Genomic DNA, 16,399 nt, shown 5'->3' on the forward strand with positions numbered 1-16,399 from the left:
ACTGTAAAAAAAACCATTTTTCCTCTAGGGCAGGCTTCTCGATGTGTCTTCCCAAATATTCAAACAAGGAAAATAGGAGCTATATCTGACCATTCCTCTGGCAGCGCCAAAGTTTATCAGGCTCAGGCTTTTTCAACGAAAAAACGATAATAGGCTATGCCTTTCAATGACTGGGTGGAAGAATTCCTCCTTCCCAACCTGTGCGTTTGCATCTCCGATGATGACTTTTACGTCGTGTTTTGGGCATCGAATCTATCGTTTGTCGATGCATAAGTTGAGTAAACTGTAGTTGAAAAATTTGTCCTTAATCCTCAATACGCATTTGTGGTCATCAACGGGCCTCCGCCGAATGACTCTTGTTTTCTGAATTTCCAACTCTACGAAAGCGATGCCACGTTCCGCTGCTTTGCCGCCTTTGGCGTTGTAGTAAATGTGGCACTCGAAAGAAGGTCTACCTCACGGAGTTCCCTTTCTCCGGAATTTGGCCATCGAACCTCCTGAATCGCTGAGATTTTGACTCCTTGCCTCTGAAGCAAATACCCAATCTCCAATCGTTTACTGTTTTCTGTTTCCGTGTTCGTAGCCTAGATTTTTGCCGATTGTTCCTACCTCGTGATACCTACATCCTGCACGCTGCCCCTAGCAAAAGTAGTTCGGGTTGGTTACCCGCTCTTCGCTAAGGTTACTCGTATCCCGGTCGGCACCTCGTGCAGGCCTAGATTAGGCATTGAGGTCTTAAGGTACACCATTTAGCAACCAGGTTGTTATCATCCAGCTTATTTTTATAAAATTTATGAAAAGACATAGAAGGACTCTTTCTGTTACTTTGGTTCCTACGTGTATTTATTTTAAGCCAAAAAAAAATGCAAATTCATTAAATGAAAATTCACTTTGTTTGGCAAAGTTGTAGCACATTCTGTAAAAAACAACTTTGTCAAAGACTACTCCTATTCAAATGGACTTTTGTGGGGTTTTCTACAGATTGCTACTAAAAATCTTTTTTTTTTTTTCAATATAACATTTAGTAGTGATTCTCTACAATTTTTGAATGTTCTACAATATTGTTTGCTATAATAAAACGAACAATTTCTTCACAGAAAGTTTATTTTTATCTCTTATATTTCTTTGGTTATAGACGATATTTATTTGAACAATGCACTACTTTACCAACAGATATCTTCATAATCTGCAAATATCTGCAGACAAAACCCTTTTCGTAATAAAATAAAAGTAGAACATCATTCAATCCAGTTATGGGCATTTGTCTCTCGTTGTCTCCTGTGTAGATATCTGAAGGTAAATTAGAGCAACAATTAAATAAAAATCGTCAATATCTAAATAAATATTAGAGATAAAAATAGACTTTTTGCGGTTGTTAACTTATGTGTTTCATTATAGTAAACAATATTGTAGAATATTGGAAAATTTTAGAGAATCACAACAAAAAGTTACATACAAAAAAAAAAATTTTTAGGGGCGTTCTCAAGACATCATCACAAGAGTTCATTCAAATGGGTTAATAGAAGGCATCGTACTTAGACAAAGTTGTTTCTTACAAAATGTATAACAACTTTACTCAGCAAAGTGGACTTTTATACGCTCCAAAATCACTTTTTTAGTAAAACGTAATTAGTGTGAAGAAATATGTGAGATGAAAATAAACTGCAAACAATATTATAGAACATTGAAAAATTGTAGAAAACCACTAAAAAAAGTTAGGGGCTCGACACTATTGATATATTGCGAAATATTTCCAATATTCAATATTAAAAAGTATTTATCGTTGCATTTTTGGGCACCCCTCCATCTATATCATAGCTCATTGACGTTACATCAAGCGTTACATTATCGTTAGAGGATGTCAATTGACAGATAAACGATAAATATCAAAATATATCAACCAATATCATGTAATATTATCAGAATATTTTGCATGAAAATGAAGGTGTCTAGCCCCTAGAAAAAAAAGTTAAATTGAAAACATTTGATTTTAGGAGTGATATGAAGAAAACTACACAAAATTCCATTTGAATAGGTAGATAGAATTGTGATGTCTTCAACAAAGTTGTTTCTTTTAAAATGAGCTACAACTTGGCTGACAAAGTGGATTTTTTATTCCAAAATGAGAAAAATAAAATTCGTTTCTCACTGTTAAGTGGACTAATCACAAAATTGCAACTTCTGTAACATGGAAAATAATTGATGGAACAACTTTGCTGAAGACACTGTGGCTCTGAAATCAATTGTTTTTCGATCAAAATAATTTTGATCACGTTTTTGCAGTTTTGGAAACAGTGTGCACAGGCCAGTTTCTCATAACACTGGACAACACAGATGCACTCCAAAAGCTGAAACCGAAAAAAAATTAAAGACAGTAGCTATTCAACCATTCTTGTGAATTTTGGTGTCCCTAGCGACTAACTTTTTTAGAGATTTAAATTAGTTTTCTCGTAAACATAACGTTGAAGCGATGAACCGGGTGAGCAATTACAAGCGAACTCTCACGTAAATTGACGCGTTTTGGTAATGGTTAGAGACACCAAAATTTATAGGAATGCTTGAATAGCTATAATCTCATTTTGTCCGGTTCGAGCTTTTGGAATGCATATCTTTTATTTTGTCGGCCAGTGATATACTCAAAAAGTTTATTCGATAAAGACTTTTTCGAGATTTCATCCATTCACTTGGTTCTCGCTCACATTTCCTCCTCTACCTGTCAAACGCCAAGGAGAAATAGATTTTCTCCCACACAGAGTGAGTAACTAACCACATTTAGTCGTAGAATATTTCAGTCGCAAATTTTAGTGGGTGACAACTAACAATGTGGAATTTTCTTGATACTCTCTCGCTTTACAAGAAACACACACAGAGAGAAATGAGAGTATGTATATGTGAGGTCTCTCTCTCTCTCGCTCTCTCTCTCTCTCTCTCTCTCTCTCTCTCTCTCTCTCTCTCTCTCCTTTTTATGCCAGTATTTTTTGTTCTGTTTATGCATCCGTTCAAATTGGAGTCGAAATAAGGAGTATTCCCTAAGTGTTACAGTGTTACTCATAAACAGCATGCAACACCTCAAGTGAGGTTCTCGTTACTACCGATACCACGCGCTGGAGTATTCTCCATTCAAGCTATTTTTCGTTCTTTCTCGCTGTTTTCCTTGCTTGCCTCCGAGATCATATGCACAATTGTACACACACGCGCCTACTCTCATACTCGCGTATACCCCCTACTCGTAAGCACAACCAGCCAAAGACAATGTTTCAAAATCAGAGGCGTCTCGTCCACCTGTTCAACCTGTTCATAGGACAGGTAGACAATCTCAGAAAAAAGGGATTTTTTCACATCTGTAGAGTGGATGAAAAATCATCGAAGGTAATTTATTTGTAATTTCAATGTTATCCCGAACATCCTTATTTTATTTTCTACATAGTGGAAATTCATGCACCGTGAAGAATGTAACCTGATGGGCTACACTTCAGACTACGCCATACAACTCACACGCAACGCAACCCACACGGCCACACGCAATAATGACTACCGTTTGTTCAGACCATTCCCATGAACTAACCGTCGTTCAACACTTCTCTGCACCTTCAAGTGCGGCAGGGTAGACGCAGTCATTTATGCTCACCACTACTAATGCGACGCCTCGCGTAAAAATGACATTTTTGGTTCAAACTTTCTGCTGAACAAAACCGATGTCAGCGAGAGAAAACATTCATTACACACCACCTCTCTTTAGTGTCTGGTAATCTGTTTCGTTGTGCCTTTCTGTTTCTTCTCTCGACGTCATTGAAATTTGAGAGACCACGTGGCCGCGAGAGTTCGCAGATCCATCTTCAGAGCTTTCGTAGTGCAAATGAAAAACGAGCAAATTCATTCATTATTTCTGTCAATGAGGTGAAATTCTTCCGTCGATGTATAGTTTCATTCAAACCTCTACACCCATTTTGTTCATTCGAAAACTTGAACCTCGCATAGGCCGCATAGTATACGTTTGTGTTCTTACGCGCTGCTTTCTTTTTAGTTTAAAATTTTAACATCGTCAAAGGAAACGCTTTAGCATTGAACTAAGATTTGATAAACAAAGATAGAAAAGCTTAGAGGCAAAAAGATCATAAACATAATTTTAATTATCGTTGGACAAAACCTGAACGATACTGACATTGCATATCACAACGCCATCCGTCGAGCGAACTTTTCTAGTTCTTCGACGGATTAAGAGTTATTTACGACTAAAACCGATCATTGAGAAACATGATGTGATAAATGTGGATAAAGATTTCCTCTATGAAATGATGCAGATATCATTATTCTACGAGAAAATTATCGGAAAACTCGCGGTCATAATAGACCGTAGAACTTCTTTGCCATATAGATAAATGTAGAGAGATAAAAGTTTTCGAAACTGTTATCACATACTGTTGTTTCAGTGTTGCAAATGTTGATTGAACAGGTAGCCCACTTGGTCACGCGTCGCCTCTGTTCAAAATGCAGATGGGTGTGGAAGGACAAAAAAAGAATTTCAAATAGGGTATCGAACTGCTTCAGTAGCAATTCGCTTCGGCTGGTTTTGCATTAGACTGTTGTAATAAACTTACCAAAGCAGTCCGATACCCTACACGTTCAAGTATACGATACTTTACGGATTCTTCCCCCACGTTCGGCTGTCGGTGCACAAAGCAAAACCGGGTAAATGAATAAAGCATTTTCGTTTTTGAGCGCATTTTTTCCTAGTCCAGCAGTTTTAGTCGGGTACTCCTACTCGCAAGCAGGAACTCGCGTACTCTTTCACAGTCGCTGAGTAGCAAGACAGAAGAGTTTTTACGTGCCGGTGCGGCAGCAGCAGCAGGTACTCTGGCGGGTGCATGAAGAATAAAGAGTATCTCGAGAGCGTGTGTGCAAAAGTCTTGAGAAACGTAGCATATGTCTCGTTCTCAAGCAGAAAGGAGGAGAAAGGTTTTGCTTCTTGGTCAATTTGAAACGCTGCAGCTTACAGCTTAGCTCACAATGAGCGTAAAAATGCGACCTGTTTGCCGAGCAGTTCTAGCAAGGTTTTCAACGACTTCGTGGCGTCCTCCGAACAAATTCGTGAAGCCCGCAATGTAGTAGTACGGTTCTAAAGCGGAGAAGTCGTTTATAATTCAAACGCGATGCTCTTCGCCTGTCCAGTGGTGTTGATTGGGAGACCAATGGAAGTTTTCATATCTTTTCCTGATCTACAGAAAAGGAGATAATCGCGACCTTTTCAATCACCGTGAGATCACATCCTTGCATGCTTGCTCGAAGTTGTTTGAGATTATCGACGCCTTGTTTGCGAGCTCTAATCATTATATTGGCGGGTTTTTCCCTAAACCTAAGTATGGATTCTTCTTCCCAAACAAAATTTACCTGGATCTGAATCGGGTAGACCTTGAGAAACTAGAACGACTGGGTATCTTTTCGTCATCTAGGATACGGATTCACATCTTATCTGATTGATCGAAATGTGTATGTGAAGATGAACCCCTGACGAATCATTTTTCTAACATGTCAGGAGTTCCTCAAGGTAGCAATCTGGGCCCAATACACTTCACTATTTTTATAAACGACGTTTCACTGTTGCTGCCAACCGAATGTCGACTATTTTATAAAAAAAAACCTACTTTTTTGAAATTATAAATTGCCTGCGCGCTTGTTTGGAGCTGCAGGAGCATCCGAATACATTTGTTAATTGGTGTGCAACAAACGTTTGAAGGTTGAGCGTGCCTTATTGCGATCGATCCTTGAATCTTATTCTGTGATATGGAGTCCATGTTTTCCTGGTTTATCTGGTCATACTTTGTATCGTAAAGCTTCATAAACAAGTTAAAGTTATCCATATTGCTCAGAGTGTCTTTTAATATCACTCAATGATATTTCCGTGCAACAAATGTCCAGAGCGTATAGAAAATTAAGTTCGATTTTATCGTTTGAATTGTAGTGACAAAGGCGTTTTATTGTATTTAATGAATCGTTTTTACAGTCTAAGAATTTCTAAGAAAACTCATTTTTTTGAATCTTTTTTTTTATAAAAACTACAAAAAAAAAACCTAAACAATGCAACCGGTCCGATCGAATCATGATTTAAAAAAAAAAAAAATATTTTTCTATAACTTTGCCGAAGACACTATGCCAATCAAACAAACCGTTTTGACTGTAGAAATATTTCGAATTTCCCATGAGCAATTCCACAAAAAACAGGTAACCAATTTAATCGACCATTTTTTATTTGGCTGAAATTTTGCATAGACGTTTCTACAAGCAAAAGATGCCATTTTGTGCTGTAGGTTGAATTTTTTGGAACACAACTCAGTTTTGAGGAGCTATGGAAAAATCCTATTTTGGGAAGGTATTGATGATTACAAATATTTTTACGTCCAAAACGGTTTGTTTGATCGGTGTGACTTCTTCGGCAAAGTTGTAGATAATAATTTTATCTTTCCGAGAAAGACATACACTCTCAAAAAAAAATATTTATTTTTTGGAAAAAATATTAAAAGAAAAGGTAAAAAATAATTATCTAAAAAAGCACTTTTTTTAATCTAATTTTTTTATGAATAGTTCAAAAGATTAACTAAACAATGCAACCGGTCCGGTCATGGAGAAATAAAACAAAAAAATTTTATGAATTTGAATCTCTTCAAACGTAAAACTGCAACCGACAGTGGCATTATCGTCGTGTCAAGCGAAGCCCATGGCATGATCATAAAGCCAAAAATCTGAATGTTTAATCTAAAAACTCAAATCAATCGAGAATCGCGAATCATAAATCAAATACAAAAAGTTAAATATCTGAAAATGAAAACTGGAAATATGAAATCTTTACTTGTTAAATATTAGAGATCGAAACACGAAAAGGTGAAAATCAGAATAAACATCGAATGTTGAACCTTTCAAAATTACCGAAGCACCATAATCCAAAATCCACAACTACCAATTGAGAAATCGAAACTCAATATTTTAAAATCCAATATTTGTATGTTTTGAACAGCTAAATCCTGAATTCCAAGTTTTGAATCCTTTATCCCTAATCTTCAAATCCTAAATCCAAAATTGTAAAGCCTAGAACCAATCCGAAATACAAAATTGAAGATCTAGAAACAAAATATTAACCATTGAGAATCATACATCAGAAGCTAACGATCGCAAACCAAAAATCGAAAGTTGAAAATGTCAAGTCGGTTGTCAATATACTAAAAATATTCAAGAAAAGCATGTATGAAACGAAAAATTTATTCTTATGTCGAAATTGAAAGAAAAATTTAACTGTCGACGTCAGCATTCTTCTGGAACACAAATCGCATTCCAAGATATTTATATTGTCAGGTTTATTTCGCCCTCAACCGCACCGAAAGAGGTTCCAAAAATAATAACCACTTGTAATAATTCATAATATCTCTAATAAAACTAGTAATCGCTAATCGCTGTTTGATGTGACAAGCCTGTGAGTGTCGGTCGACTCGTCGCCGACACTCGACTAATCAAAATTTTTTCGCCTCGCTTGCCAAACCAAACCCATTTTATTTTGGTTGTTTTTAAGCCAACAAGTCATGTTTGAATTCCAAAATCTGCTGTGCTGTAAAACTCATGTAGGAAATGTAATCGTAGCTCGAAGGGTTAATTTTCCCGGCCCGACCGACTGACACTTTATTTAATTGGAAATTATTTAATTGCTCGTTTCATTTAAACGATGCAGTGTGGGTGCCAAAATTGCCGATTCCACGTGTTGTTGTTACCGAGCACGAATTGATCTTATCACTGGCCAACATTTTAAGCTTATCGGCACCGTTCAAGAATTACGGGATTTTCAGAGTGTGAAGAAGCTATTAACAGCTTTGGTTTTTTTCCTCTTTCAAAATAGACTCCTAGTATGAACTCATTAGCGTGAGTAATTAACGGTTTGCAGCGTTTCTCTAAATCTTAGTCTCATTACGAAACCGACATTTACGTCCGTCCCAAAATACCTGCGGATCTCGGGTGATGTACAAAATCGACCTTCTCATCCGCTTAATTAGAATAAGAAAGAATTTGAAAATTAAAACCATTGCCACTATTTATTATCTGCCACAAATCATCGCTGGTTGGCTTAGACACCGTTTGAGAAAGGTCTCTGGTGTTTTTGTTTTGGCCGATTTTGTCGGTCGGAAATATTTCAACGTTTCTTTTTTTGTTTTTCGGAAATGCCATTTACTTCGGGGTAAATTTGTTCGTACCTTGCCGCGTGTGGTACAATCTCCGCGAACAGCTGTTGTTTATCGGTCATTGATTTGTCCGTTCCGTTGACCCCCGCGTCTCGCGTCACGGAACCTGCGTCAGCTAGGAATTGGACAAAATGCTTCCTGTCACCGAGAGCAGACGAGCACACCGGGGTAAGTGAAATGTTGCGTCGCAACGCTCACTCACTGTGAACAGCCGGCTAAATTGTAAACAACAAAGTTGTATTTTTTCTGCTTCTGGATAACAACGACGACGACGGCGGCGGCGTCAGTGGGAAACCCTAAACAACAACATTGTTTTATTATAAGCAACTATAAACAGTGTCTTTGGCGTTCTCGTGACCGAGTTTCTGGTGGAAACCCTTTCGTGTATCGTCGAAATCAGGTCAAAAATTTAGTCAACCGACGGCAGGCGTCGGCATCGGTGGTGTCCCAGCAGATCGTTTCAAGGTTACCTCGCCAGATTTTGATGTTTTCCAAGATTGTTTGAATTTAGAAGTGTCCGACTTAACGAAACAGTCGATAAAGGCGAATTGAATATAGAATAACTCACTTTCCGCATGTTTGGTGCTCTATATTTGCACCAAAACAGTTTCACAAATCGCGAATGAATCTGTCACGATGTCGCGCAACGAGTGAAATTACTGTCTAAGTGCAGATAAACAGTTGTGTAAATTTTTGCTTATAATAATAGGCCTCGGTAAAGGCGAACCTGTTGTGAATCTCATACCCTGCATCCAAACTATCCGGGTCGGCCTGTTCCTTCTCGAGTGACGCCCGGTCGTTTAGACTAACTGCGATAAGTGTTCGAATCATCAGCCGGTGGCAGCAGAATGGAAATTTGTTTTATCAATAACTCACCATTATCATGCTTGCCGCTGAACCCCCGCGCATTTACCATTGAAAATCACAAGTCATATTGCGGAATTATCTGCTCGAATCGTTGGCGCATCACGAGTTGTTCGTGTGTTTAGGGATGCTCAAGGCACGAATATTGTTTCGGTGCAACATTATTAACTCACAAAAAAAATTCCCGACACGTCCAACCCATTGCTGTCTGCAGTATTTGACATGCTTTATCCGTAGCTTCATACTAAAAAGTAGGAAAATTTTGCCCGAAAAAAATATTATTTTCTCAAAATTTCCCTGATTTAAAAGTTTGTGTAAGATGTGAGTACTTGGTTTCAAATCGCCAAAAAATATTTTGGAGGTCAGAATAGCTAAGAATAATTACAATCAGGCTGACATATTAAGTTGAAATAGACAAAGACTAAACTACGAAAAAAAGGTCTAACAGTTAAAACTGTAGCAAAACAGTCGGCCTAGTGTAGTTGGTTACGCCTCCGCCAGCCACGCTGGACCTGGTTTCGAATCCCAACGCCAATATTATAGGTGTCGATGGTTTTGGGGTAGCGTGATCTCGAAAATAACGCCCTTTATCGCATGAGCAAGTAAAGCCTGTGGCGCCAATCTGTTAGGGTTTTGAGTGGAGTCGCCTCCCCGGGCGTCGGTGATTGATACAACTAAAATCAGACCGACGGAAAATACTTAAGCTCGGAATCGCTTCTTGAGGCCAGAAATGTTAGAGAATGATTTTGAAGAATTGGCGTTGCTCAAGTTCTTAAGTAGCTGAAACGATTCTGAATTGAATTCAAAATTTGAGAAAATACTACAAGGTATACAGCCCTGAGGTTGTATGAAATGGTGACGTGGGACTATACACTGTAATTAGGGGATTTTTGTTACAAAATATAGAGTCTGCAGACAGAATCAATGTTGCTCAGCGACTTATTTTCAGTCTTCCCTGGAAATCAATTTTTGAAATATATTCAACAACACTCGAAAGAATATCGTTTATATTTGACGATATTATGCCTGTAGTATTTTTTTGTGCAAACAACATGTATTTGACATGGCACAAGCATATCGTGCTTGTTGAAGAAACACCAAGAATTTCTCGTAATGCGTCAAAGTCAGAATTAACTCTATATTCTCAAAAACCAAATCCAATAATACTTACGTTATCATAATGAATGGTTTTGTCTTATTGAACTCTGATTAAATCAAATCTTCAATATGGATCTTACTTTGAAAATAATATGGAAGCCCTTACAAAAGTTCATTATTTGGCAAACATAAGAAGATATGTTAAACAAAATTATTAACAAGTTCCAGCAAAAACTCGTTGCAATCCACAATAACATTTTTGTTTTTTGCTTGACAATTTTTTTCATTTGCATACAATTACATTCACTGTATTACGAAGACAGCTAATATACGTTTATTATGGTAAAGCTTTGAATGATAATATATCATCTAACAATTTTGAAATATGAAAAGAGATTCTGAATAAATCTTAGTAAATAAGCAAAAAATTCACAAGCATTCTGCCCTATTTGGGTGTGCATAGCCATACCTCTAGCTGCTACAAAATTGATAAGCCTCAAACCCATTATCGTTTGTAGCAGAGTGGAAGCTTTCTCTACAAATTATGGGGCGAAAAAAGTCCCTCTGCACGACCTGCGCATTCAAATCTTCGATAACAATCTTGGTGGCATGTTCTGGGCACTCACCGTAAATCTTCTCAAGGAAATCATAGAACTTCTCCCTCTCGTCATTGAGTTTATTATTGGTCTGTGCTTACACATCAATTAGGTTGTAATTGAAGAATTTGCTCTAAATTTTCAACACACATATTAGAATACTGATCGCGCTTCATCTGTTTCTCTATCTGCAGACTCCTTTTTCTGCTTTCACGCCGTCATTACACTAGAATAAATCGTACTTCAATAAAGTGTCTGCAATAAGATCTATTGCCGAGATTCACGTCCTGCTGTTTTCGGTCATCGCGCCTCCTGGACAATGGTGAGCTTCACAGGTTTCTTCCGTAGATCTCTAGCCTGGATACCTCAGACGTTGTTTTACGCCTCCCCTAACATGAGGAGACAGCCGTCCAAAGTTTCCACCGAAGGTTGGCCACCTGATCTCCGCTAAGATTACTCGTATCCCGATCGGCACCTGGTGGAGGTTGGGATAGGAATTGCTGAACAAAGACGGATGATCACAGTAGTGTTTCAAGTGACACGTGTTCAGCTATTTACCCACCGAGTAGACATGAATATGAGGCTCGAAATTCTGCTGTGACGTCAAACTATGACTGTCTATTTTTAAGACTTTACATCCTTTTTAATGAAGTGTTGTAAATTTTCTAAAACGATTTCTGTATTAACCCCTTTCAAATACATGTAATAGTCTTGAAGAAAGCCGAAATTTATTTAACGCATACATGCGCAATGGTCAGATTGCGTGCGATATCCGGACTGACATAATAAAATAGGCTCCACCTTTTTTACAAATTCTCTCATTTCCTTACTTGTGCAAAAGGCGCAAAGATTCTATTCCGTCTGTTGGAATGCGAATGTACGAAAAAGGAATCTCATTTCATGTTGGCATCCAGCGGAACCGGACTGCCAGAGCTTTTACAAACGCAACAATATAATACGTATTGTGTCGTGCTGCGACTTGGAAGAAAGATAATCAAATTGTTCTCGTGTCGAAGGGAGGAGAAAGCAACTAACAACGAGTCGCTATCCTTCTTCTTTTGTTGTACGAAACCGGTAATCATGGGGACACGAGCAGCCTTTGCAGTTTTCTATGTTGAACCGCGACAGGGTCTTCATCATATACGACTTCTGATCCAACGCGAACCGGTCGGCCTGCTAGCGAGCATGTATTCCCAGGAAAAACTTCAATTCGCTCAGCTCCGTGATCTTGAAACTCTTGCTCAATGCACCGATCAATCAGCGATACTCTTACTTCGTGCTGCTCATAATAACGATGTCGTCAACGAACTTCAGTACCTATGGGTACACACCGTCCGTAATCTGCAAGTAAATCTGCATCTGTTTTTAAACCAATCCGCTGGTTCCATGCCCGCGCGGCCTGCTTCAGCCCGTACAGGCTACAGGGGTACAGAACAGGTGGTTTTGACGTGTACATATTTGTTTTCGTTCTTGGATTCACTTGGTAGGTCATCCCGGAAGCCAATCCGAACCGCTCCACTTCGCCAACCACATCCGGATCTCGGTACCACAATCGTCGATGTCTCTGTCACGTTTAGTCGTCGACTATAAGCCAGCCACGCGATCTCTCCTCGCAATTACCGACTCGTCGTGAACCACCCTACACTGGTTTGCATTGAGTTCCTCACGGACACCTTTTTGTAACCGTTGTTACAAATTGTCCTTAGTATTTTTTTAAATGTGCTGTATGTATATTATAACTATTGTGTTTCTAATTTATTTTCATGTAGTTTGTTAGTAGGATTAGTAAATTAAAATAAAAAATAATGTTATTAGTTAGGTTAGTAAGATACACAAACACAAAAAAATGTTATACTGAAACGGGCCAAGCTAAACGCGGTTAAGAACTGTTATACAATATCAGCGAAATACAACCCTGAGGGGGTGGGCATAATCAAATGCAGGAAAAGGGAAGAAAATGGTGGGTGGTAAAAGGAGGGGAAATCAAGAGTTAAAAAAACCGCCAAACGGTCAGAAGTACCGCAGCGTTCGTGTGAGAAGCAAGTGAGTAGAGATTTAGAAAAAAAAAATATAAAGTAGCTAAGTGAGTGCCGAATATCAGCCAAAAAAAGAGTGCATTCAGGTTAAGAATACCACCTCACTTTAGCTACGACGTGCTAATAGTTTATGTCCGAGTAGGACCTTTTTCTGGTTTTTTCACTAAACGAAACGTCGTTCTCTCACTTCACACGAGTCGGCCTAAGTGGTGAAACCCACCTACGTCTAACCGTAAAGAAGTTTCGGGCAGCGACGAGCCCGCAGAATCCTCGGGCAACTGGGAAAGACGTCTACACTTGCTTGAGGTTGAACTAATAATGATAAAATATTTTATTTTTCATTTGGTTGCTATACAAAATACACAAACCATTGCTTAGAGGTGCCATCACGTTGCACTCCAACAGAGAGCAACTGTTGCGTGTTGCATATTGCAGCTGTGCGACTGAGGGAAATCTCTGTTGCTGACATGAGGTTGAAGTTTGAAATTCTGCTGTGACGAAATTTCGGTTTTCGAAAAATTTTTTTTGATGCCAAATGACTTAAAAACGTATGAAACGTCGAGAACTGGTGTCATCTAAAAATTTTTTTTTTGATGCCAAAAGACTTAAAAACGCATGAAACGTCGAGAACTGGTGTCATCTAAAAAATGTTTTTTGCAAAAATTTGCTCTCTGGGACTTAGTTGTTTTTTCAATTGTGGAAGGCGGGGTTCAAAATGTTTAGAATTTATCTTCTGAAATTGATCACTAGTCTCTCGAAATAGCTTGTACAATGATATACACTATAACTAGCATCGATATACATTATGTTTTATCAGGGTGGTTCATTTATTCGACATAGGGTGGTTCATAATATGGTGTAGAAATGAGTATAAAATAAAAAAAATCACTTTTCACTGAATACCAATAGAAAAATTCCTTAAAATATAATATTTGTTATATCATTGTCGTTAGGGTGGCAATGTTGAATTGGAAAACTTATAAGTAAAATGGCAAAATATTACAAAACAAATATACAAAATGTATCAAACTACTCTGTGCAAATAAAATTATCCCAACCAAAATTAAGATTGTGTCTCGTGGAAAATGTTGAATGCTTTCATGTCATTTGCACACACCTGAGGTACATGGAATTTTAATATTTGAGAAATGTTTTCGATTCCTACTGTCTTAAACTTTTAAATGAAACGGTGGAAACTGATGGAATATATTAGATTACTTTGTTTGAAAAATCTACTCTCTAAGACACTTGCACTCGTCTTTCGCATGTTGTATCAGAAAATTTATTCGTTTTATTTACCACAATAATGTCCTTTGCCAACACTTGATTAAACACACGGTGCTCTGGCTTATATAATCGGACAAAAGACTGTATCGATGTTATTCAGTGATAATGAGAGTATAGGGATCTCAATCAGATACGCAACACAATTGACTCGTTGTTTCTGGGTTTGTGTCGTTTTGACAGTTAGACCATACATTTTCTGTCAAGTTTACATCATGAGAACGTGAACGTGCCCATTGGCTAAACTTTGCATAGACGTTTTTATAGGCAAAAGATGCCATTTTGTACTATTGGTTTAATTTATTGAAACACAACTCATTTTTGAAAAGCTATTGGAAAATGCTATTTCGGATAGGTATTGATGATTACAAAAATTTTTAGAGGCTACACGGTTCGTTTGAGCGGTGGGACATCTTCGGCAAAGTTGTAGATAATAGTTTTGTTTTAAAAAAAAAATATACACTCTAAAAACAAATTACTAATTTAAAAAATAATAAAAGAAAGTTATAAATTAATTTTCGAAAACAGCCCATTTAAAAAAACTGATTTTTTTTTTTAAAACTACGAAAGTTTACCTGAACAACGAAACCGGCCATGGAGAAATAAAAAAAAAGTAATATTTTTTAAATTTATTTTTTTCTTCACAAGGTACATTTTTTTTGGAGGAGCGAAGTTATTATTTACAACTTTGCCAGATACACTCTGCCAATCAAATAAACCGTTTTGACTGTAGAAATATTCTTGATTCCTCATAGAGTGCTCCATTGGAAATTAAAAATATGTCTACAGTCGAAACGGCATAGTGTCTTCGGCAAAGTTGTAGATAATATTTTGTCCTTCCAAAAAAAAAATAATTTTTTTTTAAATATTTTTTTTTTCAAAAAATGATAACTTATTTTTCTTGATTTCTATATGATCGGACTGGTTTCATTGTTTCAGTAGTCTTTCGTTGGTATTAGTTGAAAAATCAAGTTTTAAAAAAATGAGCCCTTTTGAATAATTAATTTTTAATCTTTCTTCTAACTTTTGAATGAATAATTTTTTAAGTGTAATTTTATTAGAAGACAAAATTATTATCTACAACTTTGTCGAAGACGTCACACCAATCAAACGAACCGAAGTGCTTTTTTTATTTTATACTCATTATTCACAATATTATGAACCACCCTATGCCGAATAAATGAACCACCCTAATGAAACATAATGTATTCGATGCTTGTTATAGTTTATATCATTATACAAGCTATTTCGAGAGACTAGTGATCAATTTCAAAAGATAATTTTTAAAAATTTTGAACTCCGCCTTCCACAATTGAAAAAACGACAAAGTCCAGAGAGCAAATTTTTGCAAAAAAATTTTTTTTAGGTGACACCAGTTCTCGACGTTTCATGCGTTTTTAAGTCATTTGGCATCAAAAAAAAAATTTCGAAAACCGAAATTTTTTTCCTTGGGTGATTTTTCGGTTTTCAAAAAAGCCAAACTTCAATCGCTTTGCGCCACCCCATTTTAAGTCCGATTGAGCTGAAATTTTGCACAGGGTGTTTTTTCGAGCAGGTGAACATTTTGTATAGGGGTTTTTTTTTTTGAAATTCGAGATGACCATTTTGGCTGGCACCCTAATGTTTGTGGACTCAATAATCAAAAATGTGGTCTATCATATACATCAGTTATATCGCATTCTGTATACAAATAGATTATTTTACCAATTTTCGATTAATTTCTTATTAACTATTTTGTTATATTTTACGGTTTGATACATTGTTTACATCGTTCTTCTACAATTATTTTGTTAGTGATAATGTTACTTGTTTATAGTTTGAGATTCTTGTTTATTCTTTGTATATAAATTTGAATGCATTTTTGCTATTGTTACTGCTCCACATATATTTTTTGCAAACTTTTCTGATTTATGCATATTTTTCTTATTTCTTTTGATTCTTTTTTCCAGTCTCTTTCCATTGGTTTGTTTTCTTTCACATGCGATCCTTTTTTTGTAGTTCGTATCCAAATATTTTTGCTAACAATATCATGGTTAGAACTTTGCGGGTCTTGAGAAGATATTTATTACCCTAAGCTCAATTTGGCAAAATTTTACTATTTCACTTTTAGAAGCGTTTTTGGCGATTCTAAGATCAATTCATGATCCTCTTTGACCTTCGAAGCTGTATTCTCAATTTGGATTTCTTTTTACTTTTTCTAAAGTGTTTTTCACCATTCTGAGTTCAAATTTGGAGCAGTTTTTTATTTAATGCAAAGATGTTTTCTGGCGATTCTGAACTTAATTGGTAAATATTCCTCTTC

The 16,399-nt window shown here is 36.9% G+C and overlaps 1 protein-coding gene across 1 annotated transcript in view; it reads left to right on the forward strand.

Moving 5' to 3' along the window:
• The window catches only part of LOC129719169 (AMP deaminase 2), an 84,637-nt gene that overhangs the window by 13,775 nt on the left and 54,463 nt on the right, over positions 1 to 16,399 (forward strand). The window lies entirely within an intron of this gene.

Source organism: Wyeomyia smithii, chromosome 1 (assembly GCF_029784165.1).
Source record: "Wyeomyia smithii strain HCP4-BCI-WySm-NY-G18 chromosome 1, ASM2978416v1, whole genome shotgun sequence".
In the NCBI taxonomy this organism is placed as follows: Eukaryota; Metazoa; Arthropoda; class Insecta; order Diptera; family Culicidae; genus Wyeomyia; species Wyeomyia smithii.